Source organism: Cygnus atratus, chromosome 9 (assembly GCF_013377495.2).
Source record: "Cygnus atratus isolate AKBS03 ecotype Queensland, Australia chromosome 9, CAtr_DNAZoo_HiC_assembly, whole genome shotgun sequence".
Lineage (NCBI taxonomy): Eukaryota > Metazoa > Chordata > Aves > Anseriformes > Anatidae > Cygnus > Cygnus atratus.
Window position 1 is genome coordinate 8288938 of NC_066370.1, and position 13097 is coordinate 8302034.

General features: G+C 40.3%; 1 long non-coding RNA gene across 1 annotated transcript in view; it reads right to left on the minus strand.

Annotated features, from left to right (window-relative positions):
• Positions 1 to 13097, minus strand: part of LOC118247081 (uncharacterized) — a 112927-nt gene that overhangs the window by 84443 nt on the left and 15387 nt on the right. The gene's annotated exons all lie outside the window — the stretch shown is intronic.

Genomic DNA, 13097 nt, shown 5'->3' on the forward strand with positions numbered 1-13097 from the left:
TTTGGATGTAGGACTAGAAGGCATTTTGGGCAAACTTGCCAACAACACCAAACTTGGAGGAGTTGTGGACTCTGTTGAGGGTGGAAAGGCCTTGCAGAGAGATCTGGACAGATTGGAGAGCTGGGCGATCACCAACCCCATAAAGTTTAACAAAGGCAAGTGCCAGGTCCTGCACCTGGGATGGGGGAACCCTGGCTATACATACAGACTGGGTGACGAGACGCTGGAGAGCAGCCCCGCAGACAGGGATCTGGGGGTTGTGGTTGACAGCAAGTTGAATGTGAGCCAGCAGTGTGCCCTGGCAGCCAGGAGGGCCAACCGTATCCTGGGATGCATCAAGCACGGCATTGCTAGTCGGTCGAGGGAAGTGATTGTCCCGTTCTACTCTGGTGCTGGTGCGGCCTCACCTCGAGTACTGTGTGCAGTTCTGGGCACCACAGTACAAGAAGGACATTAAACTGCTGGAGAGTGTCCAGAGGAGGGCGACAAAGATGGTGAAGGGCCTAGAGGGGAAGACGTATGAGGAGCGGCTGAGGTCACTGGGCCTGTTCAGCCTGGAGAAGAGGAGGCTGAGGGGGGACCTCATCGCAATCTACAACTTCCTCGCGAGGGGGAGTGGAGAGGCAGGTGACCCATTCTCCATTATCACCAGTGACAGGACCCGCGGGAATGGTGTCAAGCTGAGGCAGGGGAAGGTTAGGCTGGACATCAGGAAGAGGTTCTTCACCGAAATGGTGGTTGCACACTGGAACAGGCTCCCCAGTGAAGTAGTCACTGCACCAAGCCTGTCTCAATTTAAGAAGCGATTGGACTGTGCACTTAGTCACATGGTCTGAAATTTTGGGTAGACCTGTGCGGTGCCAGGAGTTGGACTTGATGATCCTTATGGGTCCCTTCCAACTCGGGATATTCTATGATTCTATGATTTAGAGCTCCTCAAGCCTTTTATCAAAATATGAACATTATGTATGCTGCATATCACAATGGTGATAGTGCTCTGAAATTACATGACTGAAGCTTTCCACTCAGAATTAAATGAGCCCTTTTTTGTTAACGTGAGTGTTAGTACACCAGTGGTTCACTCTGTGCAACCCAGACTTGACTAGGGGGGTCAGGTTATATCCAATCCTATTCCATTTACTAAGAATCAGCAATTCAAAGCCAACCTGGTGCACAGGGACTAGGGAAAGGACAGCCCAGAACCGGGCAGAACTTGCTCTTCGTAATCAAGGGACACAGTCTTCCCTGTGATAGCCGGCAATAAAGTGCTGGCTGTAGGACTGCTGTCCTGTTTTACCTGATAAACAGACTATATAGGTTTTCTCAGCAGGGGCCATTACAGCAAGCTTAGTGGGCTATTGAACATCAGTGTTAGATATCTCGCCTGCTGTGAGCCTAACGGATAGCAGTCAAAATCTGCTAATTATTACAAACATCTGTCTGTTGAATACTTTATACACAGCATGGTACCTCTGGAACAGATGCAAATTCTGTCTACAGCAGGCAAATGCAAATAAAATGCTGGAGAGGATACCCATGGTGAATGAATGTACTGCAGCCTGGCTGCCTTCTCCTCCAGCAAAAGAGCACACATGCCTTGCTTTGACTCATGAAAGTTAGATCTTTGCTGTAGGACATCAGGGAGCATCACACAGAGGCAGCGTGCACAGACAGAACTACAGGCATTACAAGGAGGTGGAAAAGTTAGAAAGCAAGTGACTTTTTCTTCTTTAACAAGTCCACATCCAGCCGCAGGTTTTTCCTCCTGTTTGCTTATCAAGAAAACAGAGGTGAAACTGTGCTGCTCCACATCAACCTCCAGGTTGGTGTCTGAACCCATCTCAAATATTATTGCCAAAAGTGCTGTCTTGATAAAAACACTCAAATTTTACTTATGTGTTAGAAGTGGGATGTATTCTGGATCAGACTAGAGCTGTCTTGTTTACTACAGACAGCTTAGCTCAAACTGTGCTACAATGATCTAGGAGGTCTCTTCAAGTATAAACCATCATTCTTTTTTGCATTTACAATCACAGAATCATCTCCAGAACTCTAAATGAATTCTGGTTCTTAAAAAGCAAGGGGAAAGAATACTTAATTATATTTGCCTTCCTGTAACTGGAAACATTTAACTAGAAAACGTTTAAAACTCTACTAAGTGAATGCCCAAATGTCACAAAACTAAATGTAATCTTTTTTTTTGGTTTCAATAGTGAACCAGTAAAAACATTAATTACCTGCTCTTATTTCAAAACGTCTGCATTAGTCAAGCAAATATTTCTCAGTGAAGCACTTCTCCAGATGAAAAGAAATGTTTCAAGTATAAATTTTGCAGAGAAATAAGCAGATGTTGACTTCACGTTGTGATATGGATTTGCTTTGTAATAAAATACAGGTTTCTGATAAAATTAACTTTAAAATTCAATTTCAGTATATTGACTCTGGCTCAATTTTCAGTTTTGAATTTTGCTACAAAGAAAAAATTGCTAGAAGTCAAAATCAAAATTAATGGTTTTGATTAAAATTTTCTTACTGTTGTGTCTCCATTGTCTCTTCAATTGTCACTGCATTAGAGATCCAATCAAGACTGAAAGCAAAAGCTGACATTTTGGAATTTTGCACAAATTCCAAGGAGACAGTATTAGGTAGATAACTTTGGCTAAAAGTAGTAGTGCTTTGGTCTTTCTTCAGCAAATAGTATAGGCAGCTAATCACATATTGAAATTTAGGCAAGTGCTTACATGCTTTGTTGAGGAGACTGACCTGAGCGCATCCTGAAGGTTAATCACGTACTTCACATGCTTCGCTAAATTTATTCATGTGAGTCCGATCCAAAGCGCTTGAAGTCAATAGGATTTTTTTCTCAGTGAATTCGTATCTCAGACTCTAGAAGCAGCAGCAAATTTTGCTCTCATCAAAAATCTTTCCTTTTCTCTACAGAGAATAGTTTAAAACTGTCTGGTATAGACTATCATTACAGTATAAAATATTAGCATAGCAATTATTATGTTTTAAAAGGAATACAATATAATTCCTTCATATTTTTCATGTTAGGTATCTGTTGGCCTTTTTAATTAAAATTATCTGCGCTCAGAATGCCCATAGAGGATAAGGAACAATTGAGTCAAAATGATAAGTTATGAAAAGTAAATTTTAATTTAAAAAATTGCTCTGTTCACAAAAAACAGCAAAGTAATCATGTAACAAAGTCTATCTGCAATTTAACCAGCCCATTACGTGTTCCCTACAGCCCTCACAAACTATGCAGAAATCATCACATGGCCCTTCCTCAAAGTAATGAATGGCTATTTCAACTGGACACACAGCTACTCAGAGCAGACAGAAAAGAACAGTGGCTGCTCCTTGATGTTAATTGTGGTGCTGTTAATGACAATGCAGTATGCACAAGAAATATGGAGGAGTCAGGTTTCAGTTTATGAGACCAGAAAGGTTAGCGTGCCCCATTAATCTGTGATGCACAGCCAGTGACAATAACAGTAGAAGCATCATCTAGAGATGAGTAATAGCTCATGTAATGGAAAAATGAAACTCATCTTCAGTCCGAAAAGGATTCTGATGGCAACATTTTATTATCCATGTTCTCGCCACCACATCATTACATCTGGCAGATGTAATAAATCCTCTCTCAGTTATTAAGTGAGTATAGGCAGTTAACCATAAGCAGCTGTCATTTACACAGAAAATATATCAGGTCAACAGGTATTGCAGTGACATAGCTACAGCCATGAGTACTCCTTAAGCCATCGTAACTTGTAAATTCTACTGCAGAAGGAACACAGAAACCTTACAAGTACAGAGCATTGTATATACTTCAAGATGCTGTAGGAAAAGCTATTTCAATGGACTTTTAAACTGTGAAAGCTGCATAGCACAGTCTTAGTCCACTAGTGATGACTGACTGTCATCTTGAATGGTTTGGAAACTTTCACATATGAGCAAGTTTGAGGAGCATTGACAAGACTACATAATCAACACAAGGATGTAAGAATGAGCTGCTGTAAGAATAGATTCTCTGTGCAGTTCTCTTCACTCTGCAGGTAATACAGTTTTCTCAACCAGGAGGGTTAAAATGCACAATTGCTTCCAGAACACATTCAAAGAAGCATCTCAGCATTTTCAGCTGAGATGATGGTTTGACTCTGTGCTCCCAAAAGGCAGTTTTTGACCTAATTCTGCTCCCATGTGAGTCAACACACAGAGTTTGGAAAGTATCAGCTATAAGGGAGAAAACTCCTGGAAATCCATTTCAGGTGAGAAACTGATCTGAAATGCAGAATTAAATACCTACATGTGCAATACTAGAAGATTACACTGATACTGTAACTCAGACTCTCAGGCTTCTCTGCAGTTGCACCAGGGACAGATAAACTAAGAGAATTCCCTGCTGCAGGAAACAGAACTGAATACTGACACAGAGAACTAAGCAAGATTTTGTGGAACCCCAAAAGCCCTAGGTAATGCCATAAAGACAATAAATTGAATAGATATGAAATCCAAAAAAGGACCTATGTGGTACTTAATCTGTGCTTCAAAACAAGCCATAAAAAATACATTCAGTGAGATTTTAACAGCAGCAAATGATATATTCCTGCATTTACACATTGTATGGGTGACCACTCAGAAACTTCTGACCTGGATATCAAAGTACCAAATGGATTTTGCAGCAAGTGATCCTTGGTCCCTAGGAGGACATAAACAGGTACAGAAGGGAGGCAAGGCTCTGTAGGTCTAACCCTTTTCATATCTCCAAGGGAAATAAGTAAAAAGGTATTAAATGGTACATTAAAACACCACCACAAACCTGTCAATCACTCTTCACTAACCATGAGAACAGAGCAAATGCAGAACCTTACAGTACGAGGCTCCTTAGAAATGCTTTTCACATACATGGAAATACTTTTCTGTATGAAAGATTACAACATTTTCACCCGTGTTTTTTGGGTGCACCTGAGCACTTACATGCACACACCTGCTTTCTACATCTTTTTTTTCCTATCCTCTCAGCGGACCTAGGGCCAAATACTGTCGTTCATCTTCCAACCCATTTGCCACTACTGAATCTCGGTACTACCTAGAGCAGTGCAAGCTCAAACCACTGCTCTTTTGTCGGATTTCTAATTTTTAGAAATTTCTTAATAGTCATTTGATAGACGTGAGTGGATAATTGACGTGCAATATGGTAATGATCATTGGGCATGCAACCTAAATAATGCTGCAAAGATCTATATTTAAGAAATGTTACGACTAGTTTCTAGCCACTTGGCCTAATGACTGATAGAGGACGTCTACATCCTCCTTGAATGAACTTTTCCCTAAACTCAAGAAATCTAACCCAGCCTAGTGATAACACGCTTGAGTGAAGTCACAGACCTGTACTGGAAGTTTTTAGAATGTATTTCTGATGTTTTTTTCCCTACTTATACCAAATAAATTAACAGGAAAGAGAAGAAATTGAATCACAGAATTGTAAGGGTTGGAAGGGGCCTCCAGAGACCATTGGGTCCAACCCCCCTGCCAAAGCAGGTTCCCTAGAGCAGGCTGCCCAGGCAGGCGTCCAGACAGGCCTTGAATATCTCCGGAGAAGGAGACTCCACAACCTCCCTGGGAAGCCTGTCCCAGTGCTCCGTCACCCTCACCGTGAAGAAGTTCTTTTGCATGTTGGTGCAGAACTTCTTGTGATCCATTTTGTGGCCATTGCCCCTTGTCCTGTCCACACAAACCACTGAAAACAGGTTGGCCATATCTCTCCGACTCCCACACTTAAGATACTTGTAAACGTTGATAAGATCCCCCCTCAGTTTTCTTTTCTCAAGGCTGAACAGAGCCAGGTCTCTCAGCCTCTCCTCATAGGGGAGATGCTCCACGCCCCGTATCATCTTTGTGGCCCTCCGCTGGACTCTTTCCAGGAGATCCCTGTCTTTTTTGTACCGGGGAGCCCAGAACTGGACACAGTACTGCAGGTGAGGCCTGACTAGGGCAGAGCAGAATGGTTTTGATTTGTTCAAATTGATAATCAGGCTAGACCTCATTAATAGTATGTGTGTTAATATAATGTTAGACAACCATGAATGAAAACATGGTTATGGAATTTTGGCACTTTTTACTTTTTTTTTTGTTTGTTTGTTTGCAATATCAGTGTTTCTAGTTCCCACAGCATAGAAGATACAACTCTAACAGCCTACAACAACACACACAAATTTGTTTCAAAAACAAGACAGCCAAATTTTAAAACACAAAAACTTGACATGAAGTAGAGGCAGGTGCCCATCTACAGTTGCATTTAGTGGAAATGGAAAGTACCTTTAAAAGCCCTGAAGCAGAACTCTGCTCTCATCTCCCAGTCTGACCCATCCCCTCACAGCTGAGGGATGCGAGGATCCCTGCTCTCAGCTCCCTTGGAAATACCTGATACAAACTATTTTGAGAGAGACTAAGAAAAGGGAAGAAGCGGACCACAGGTTTTATTATACGTGCTTATGCAATTCAGAGAAGCTGCCTTTGAGATAGGTTTCAGTGAACGTGCTGTGGTGGGAAGGAAAAATTATTTCAGCACCAGAAAATCCAGAAGTGCTCCATAGACACTAATTCAAAACTGTTGCCTGCCCAGACGAATGCTTGGGAGAAATAAAATTAAGCGCTGAGCTTGCAGGTAATCACGTTACACATTACCAGAAAGCTGTTGCTTGCTTGGATTTCATTCAAACCCACCAGTTTCATTCTCGTGATTTATGGAACTGCAGAAATCTCCACAGATATTTTCCCCTCTTAACCCTCTGCTTTAAATATAACACAGTAAGTTAAAAGCAAGGAAACTGGGAAGGCAATTTACTTTGCCAATATTAAACAAAGAAAAAATCAATTTTTTTGTACCTTAGGAGAAAAAAGAAAATTGAACTGTTCTTGGATCTTACATGCTAACTGAAAGCATCCCTTCCAGCTAGAAACTATCAGTAAGATCAGTGTAAGTTTCTCATCTGACTTTGCAAAAGTTGAATCACTGTCATTCAGAGGGATCCTGACAGAAATAACAAAATGCAGAAACATGAAGATGCCATAGAAGTCTAACATGACAGACTTCCATTGAATAAAGAAAGTGCATAGAAAGAAATCTCTGCAATGTCAGAAGTAGCCAGTTACAGGGAATAAAGTCCCTCTTGCCTCACCCATGAAGGGTTTGCCTTTCAAGGCACCCTCCACCATAACAGCAGAGCAAACAGCTATGACAATACATAAAACTATTTCATCAGTGCTCACTGTAAACTTCAAAGGATCAGAAGGCATCTTGACATCGAGATACTTACTGAGTCACTACCCAGCTACAACTTGGAAAGGTCTTTCATTCATCAAACAATCAAAAACTGGGGCCATAGATTACCTTTTGCATTCTACCTGTGAAATTTAGTTGTGACTAGACACAAAATTACACAACCATCAGATACGCTGAAGTGCCCTAAGGTCTTCAGGTACATTATACATTTCCCATTGCCATGGAAACCACAATTCCGATCTAAGAAGTGATAGGCAGCAACCTGTCATTCCTGAACATCCCAGGGAACCTTGGCAATGAACACTAGGCTGAAATACCTCATTGTGATCCCTGCGAAACTTGTACCTGCCAGGAAGACTTTGCTGGTATTTTAGGGCTTGGTCACAGAATTTGGATGCAATCATGAATCTACCGTTATGTTTTCTGGTGCATTCTGTGCAGTTTACTGTGGGATTTACTACCACCCTTGACTTGAAAACAAAGCTTGCATTATATGCTTGATAAAACCTATAATCCTTGGCCTGGTTGGTGCAGCCACAAAACAGACCTACTTGGAACAAAGATGGCTGATCTCTGTCTTGAATTGCAAAACAGTGCTCAACGACGCGGTCAAGACTAGAGACTCCACAGTTAATGGAATTGGAGACAGAGTGGCTGTGGGTGGCATTCTTCTGTCTGTTGTGTTCTCAGATGCTCATTTTCCATTGTCCAGACTCTTTCTGCATTCAGATGTGTAACTGTGGATGTATGGGCTTTGACATAGAAGCAGGACGCAACTTCACAAAATCTTTAAGTTTTGTTCAATTACGTAAGAAGTCTTGCTTACTATATAGATGATACACATTGCAGGCAAGCCCTATTTGTGAACTTACTGTTGCTACTTCTTGAAAATCTTTTCTTATTCATCGTTTTCATATTTCCTGGATCCTTGCCAGGGTCATGAGGAGCTCCTCAGTTACTTCTGCCATAACACATTTCACCTCAAGCAAGACCAGTACAGGAACTGCTGACCACAATCAATATACAGCCAAGAAACTCCCATTCAGAAGCAATACCACTCACTGAGCAGACGTTGCGCTATGGGACTCTTCTTCCTTCTCAAGCACATGGCACGTTACATGCAAAAAATTCCAGGCCTCATAAGCTGAGAGCATAAGCAAAATTTGTCCATTATATCCCTAAAACAAGATAGTTTCTAACTCACTCTGACAAAATGAGTAAAACACTATGAATGGCTACGCTTTTCATCCCATTTGATCTCTCTTTCACTGGACTCTATTTATCAGTTCTACTGCTATTTTTGCTGGAATCACATCAATGTTTTCCAGGAATTCAATAGAAAATGACAGGCCAGATTCTCAGATGATGTGAAATCTGCCCCCTTATTTCTACTTTACTCTATCTTACAAAAGATTGCTTTAATGATGCAGAAAAAAGGACAGAAACACATGAACCACTTTTCCAGGCTCTGAACACCAATACGAGCATTATGCCATATGTAACCTGCAGCATTCACTTTCTCCCCATGAGAGGAAGGTACCCAGCAATTCAACGGATAAGCCCTTCATCTTGAGCCAAGCAGTTTTCTTTCTACCCACAGCTCTACTTGGCCTTCCTCGAGCCAGCATCTTGCCACATTCCATCACCCAAGCAACAATTTCTGTACAACCTTCTTTAAAAGAGGTTTGATGTTAAGATATTCAGTTCACCGTTAAGCCAGTTGGCTAGCTCCCCTATCTTTATTCGCAGGATGTTTCTTGGAAGAAATCCTCAACTGCTGTAAGACTCCCATCCTGGGCAAGGGAAGATGCCTGCCCCAGCTCCTGGACCTCTGTGTCTTTTAACACATCACTAGAGAACTCTAAACTTGTTTTCTGTTGACTACATATGACATAAACCTTAAAGTAAGAGTTCAAAACAGTATTTAAGACTGGTGTTAGGAAGGGGCTAAAATGTACTGCCTAACACTATAAGGGAATTAAGTGCCTTTTTTTTAATAAAAAAGGCTGAGTGAGTCATATTACTTAACATCATTCTTAGCCTTTCTTCACAGCAAGAAAGAAACATTAGATGATGAAGAACATTTGAAAAAGGAAGAAAGTTTTTAAATTCTGACTATAAAATATCTTTTGTGAGACCCTTCACAAATAAATGTAAAATAAACATTTAATTATTTAATAAGGAACTCTAACAAGTATTCTGCTTAGATCATTGGCCTTGACACTCCAGATTACAAAACAAAGACCAATTAAAAAAACTCAGCACTGACAATATTGCCACTGCATTCTTTCCTGAAAAAAAAAACATTAGTAGAGTGTCTGTCTGAAGATTTCAATTTGTCAAGTGAGTACAAGGATTATTATACTTGATACGCTATATTTTTTTAGTGTCTGGTTTGCATGCTGATGAGATAGTTTAAGAGTTGATATAAAACATATTTTAATTCTGTGAAATCTGGCAGCCTACTGAATTATTTATAGCTTGTCAGTTACTTGTTACTACTGAGTTTGTCAATTTCAGATTTAGTATCACACACAAACCCTCCTTTTTGATACAATACTAACATCATGACTTTGCTACACTTCTAAGAACTCCAAATGGCATAAGTGTGCCTCAGCTTCAGATCTTGGGACACCATTTCCTTGTCTTCAAGAAGACTTCTTTGTTCTGATTTTTCACATACCTAGTATTTGTGAGATGGATGTGAACTGAAACCCACCAAGCTTAATAATTTCTTTAGAGACAATAGTCTGATGAACCTGCACTGACATTCCTCTGACACACAGGAGCTGAGAAACAGGCATGTGGAAAGAGACTAGCCTTGACTTCAAATTCTAATTGGCATCTCAAACACATAAGGCATCTGGGAAACAAAACACTCATGAACCATTGCATTTAATACTCAATGAAAATAATGCTTTAACACCAGAATGCCAACATTAGGACCTTTCTTAACGTTAACTTGCTGCCTTGGAGGAAAGAAAAAAAAGTATATGCTGCTAAAAACTGTCTCAATAATATGGAACAAGCTATGCGTTATTTCCAGCATTGATACAGGTTAAATGAAAAAACTCAGACATTCATCATCCAGCAGGGCTTAATTAGTACCAGCACAGATACACAAATTATAAATTTGGACACCACCCAACTCAAAGTAAGCAAATGTAAAATGTATATGTTTTTAAATGCAATTCTGATGTGATTTTACTCTTATACAACAATAGGAACAGGGAAGGAGACCCCACCAGCCTTGACTCTAAATGACAGCATTAAATGCAAGCACATATCTATGTCCAAACTGTCATTCAGCCAGATTTTATGAATTATCACAAGAGAAAAAGAGGAGGTCCCATAAGGGCTTAGAAAACATTTTAAATAATATAATTTCGTCCCATGAGCAACATGGATGATTTTCCAAGTATAACCCTAAATGCACAGCAGGTTCAAAATCAAAGTTAAACAAGGTCATTATTAACCACTTTTCTAGTTCAACTTTCTGACACCACTGACTTCCATTTTTTAATTGATTTTTTTATACAGTCTATGCTGCCTCCTCTTTTCTGATGAGAAGACACATGTAACCAACCAACAAGAGAAACAATTCTATACAAACTTTTTAGACCAAGTCCATCGTTCAAAGAACCTACCATCACTCACCAGTGATCAGTTGTATTGGACCTATATATATCAAAATCATTTAAGAGTGTTTCACATATAGATAAAAGCAGAAATTGTATATAGACAGAAACAACAACCACTAAAGCGCACGAATTAATTTTGCAGAGAGAACACACGGTTAACAAATAGCTTAAAAACTACACTGTGCATACTTTAATTTGTTTGGTAATATTTAGAACACAATTAAACAGGGTATCAAAGGACTCTCTTAATTTTATTCATGATAGGAACTTGGAAGACTTTTTCCCAGCTCTGTAATGCCGTTAAAGGCTATTCATCATCCTGGTAGCACTGCGTTACGTTTCTACAGGGACATATGGAACTAGATGGAGCTTGTGTCTTCTAGGTATGATCTTTAAAAATGGACCTAGATTTATTTTCATTTCTGTCTATTAACATTTTTCAGCCATCAAATCCATCATTGCTTTCCTGAATGAGTTTAAAACTTAAGCTAATAGGAGGGGGAGGCACTATTTAATTCATGAGAAGCACTAGCAGGTAACAGTACCAAGACATGAAAAGAGCATAAGCATATGAATGAGTCTTCCTCAAAACACAGTCAAAATTTTACAGTCTGAATTTCTATTCCTTTTTTTCTTTTTCTTTCATTTTATTTTTTTTAAATCAGACTGTACATCCAATCTTTAGTTTATCTTTTCTGTTCAAAAGAAAAAGATCAAAGTAATATCACAGAGTTCTTTTGAAAAATATTTCTCTGGTCTTAGGTTTAGAACATCCAGTTTGGTGTTCTGACTGGCATGTCAAGAGTACAACTTAATATATGCATGAAGCTTATATTGCATATGCCCATTACATATATTCAAATCCAAACGTTTGGAAGGACCTGATACAAAACTGTTCTAAATCACTAGAATATTTTCTCTGCAACAGGTGGTTTGGCTTAAGTTGTGTAAAAGAACAGATATAAATTAAGTCCAATCTAGAAATGACAATTAGCAGATAATATGTTAACGCGCAGGAATCAAAGTAAATCAGAAACTGACCTTATGTGTTATCACTGCGCTTTATCTATCTTTATTTTTCTCTTTTTTTTTTTTTTTTTTTTTCACAGAATCATTTAGGTTGGAAGAGACCTCCAAGATCACCGAGTCCAACCTCTGACCTAACACTAACAAGTCCTCCACTAAACCATATCGCTAAGCTCAACATCTAAACCTCTCTTAAAGACCTCCAGGGATGGTGACTCAACCACTTCCCTGGGCAGCCCATTGCAATGCCTAACAACCCTTTCCGTAAAGAAATTCTTCCTAATATCCAACCTAAACCTCCCCTGGCGCAACTTTCGCCCATTCCCCCTCGTCCTGTCACCAGGCACGTGGGAGAACAGACCAACCCCCACCTCGCTACAGCCTCCTTTAAGGTACCTGTAGAGAGCGATAAGATCGCCCCTGAGCCTCCTCTTCTCCAGGCTGAACAAGCCCAGCTCCCTCAGCCGCTCCTCGTAAGACTTGTTCTCCAGACCCCTCACCAGCTTCGTTGCCCTTCTCTGGACTCGCTTGAGCACCTCCATGTCCTTCCTGTAGCGAGGGGCCCAAACCTGAACACAGTACTCGAGGTGCGGCCTCACCAGAGCCGAGTACAGGGGGACAATCACTTCCCTAGCCCTGCTGGCCACGCTGCTTCTTATGCGAGCCAGGATGCTGTTGGCCTTTTTGGCCACCTGAGCACACTGCTGGCTCATATTCAGCCGACTATCAACCAATACTCCCAGGTCCTTTAGTTTCACTGTTACTTCTTCAAAACCAGGAATCACTTTTGACATATCTTAAAAATTTTAGAATTCATTTTAAACTCGTAGAATTCAAATCAATTCAGATGTACCCGTAATAGTGAACGGTTGATGCGGTGATATCCATATCAGCACTAGCTCTGCTGCACAGCTGCTGTGAAAACACAGTTTTGCCCCATTTTCTGTGTAACACCCCAGGGTTGAAAAGGGGGATTGTTTTTTGTATAAATATATCAGACAGGAGAGACAGTCCGAAGTAGTTAAGTGTACACTTCAAAAATTCCCTCACATGGCTCTCACTACATTAAGTTATCATTGTTGGAGTCCCCAGTGGTATGCAGCTTAAAGACAAAAATGTTTTCAATTTTGAAAGGCTGTAGG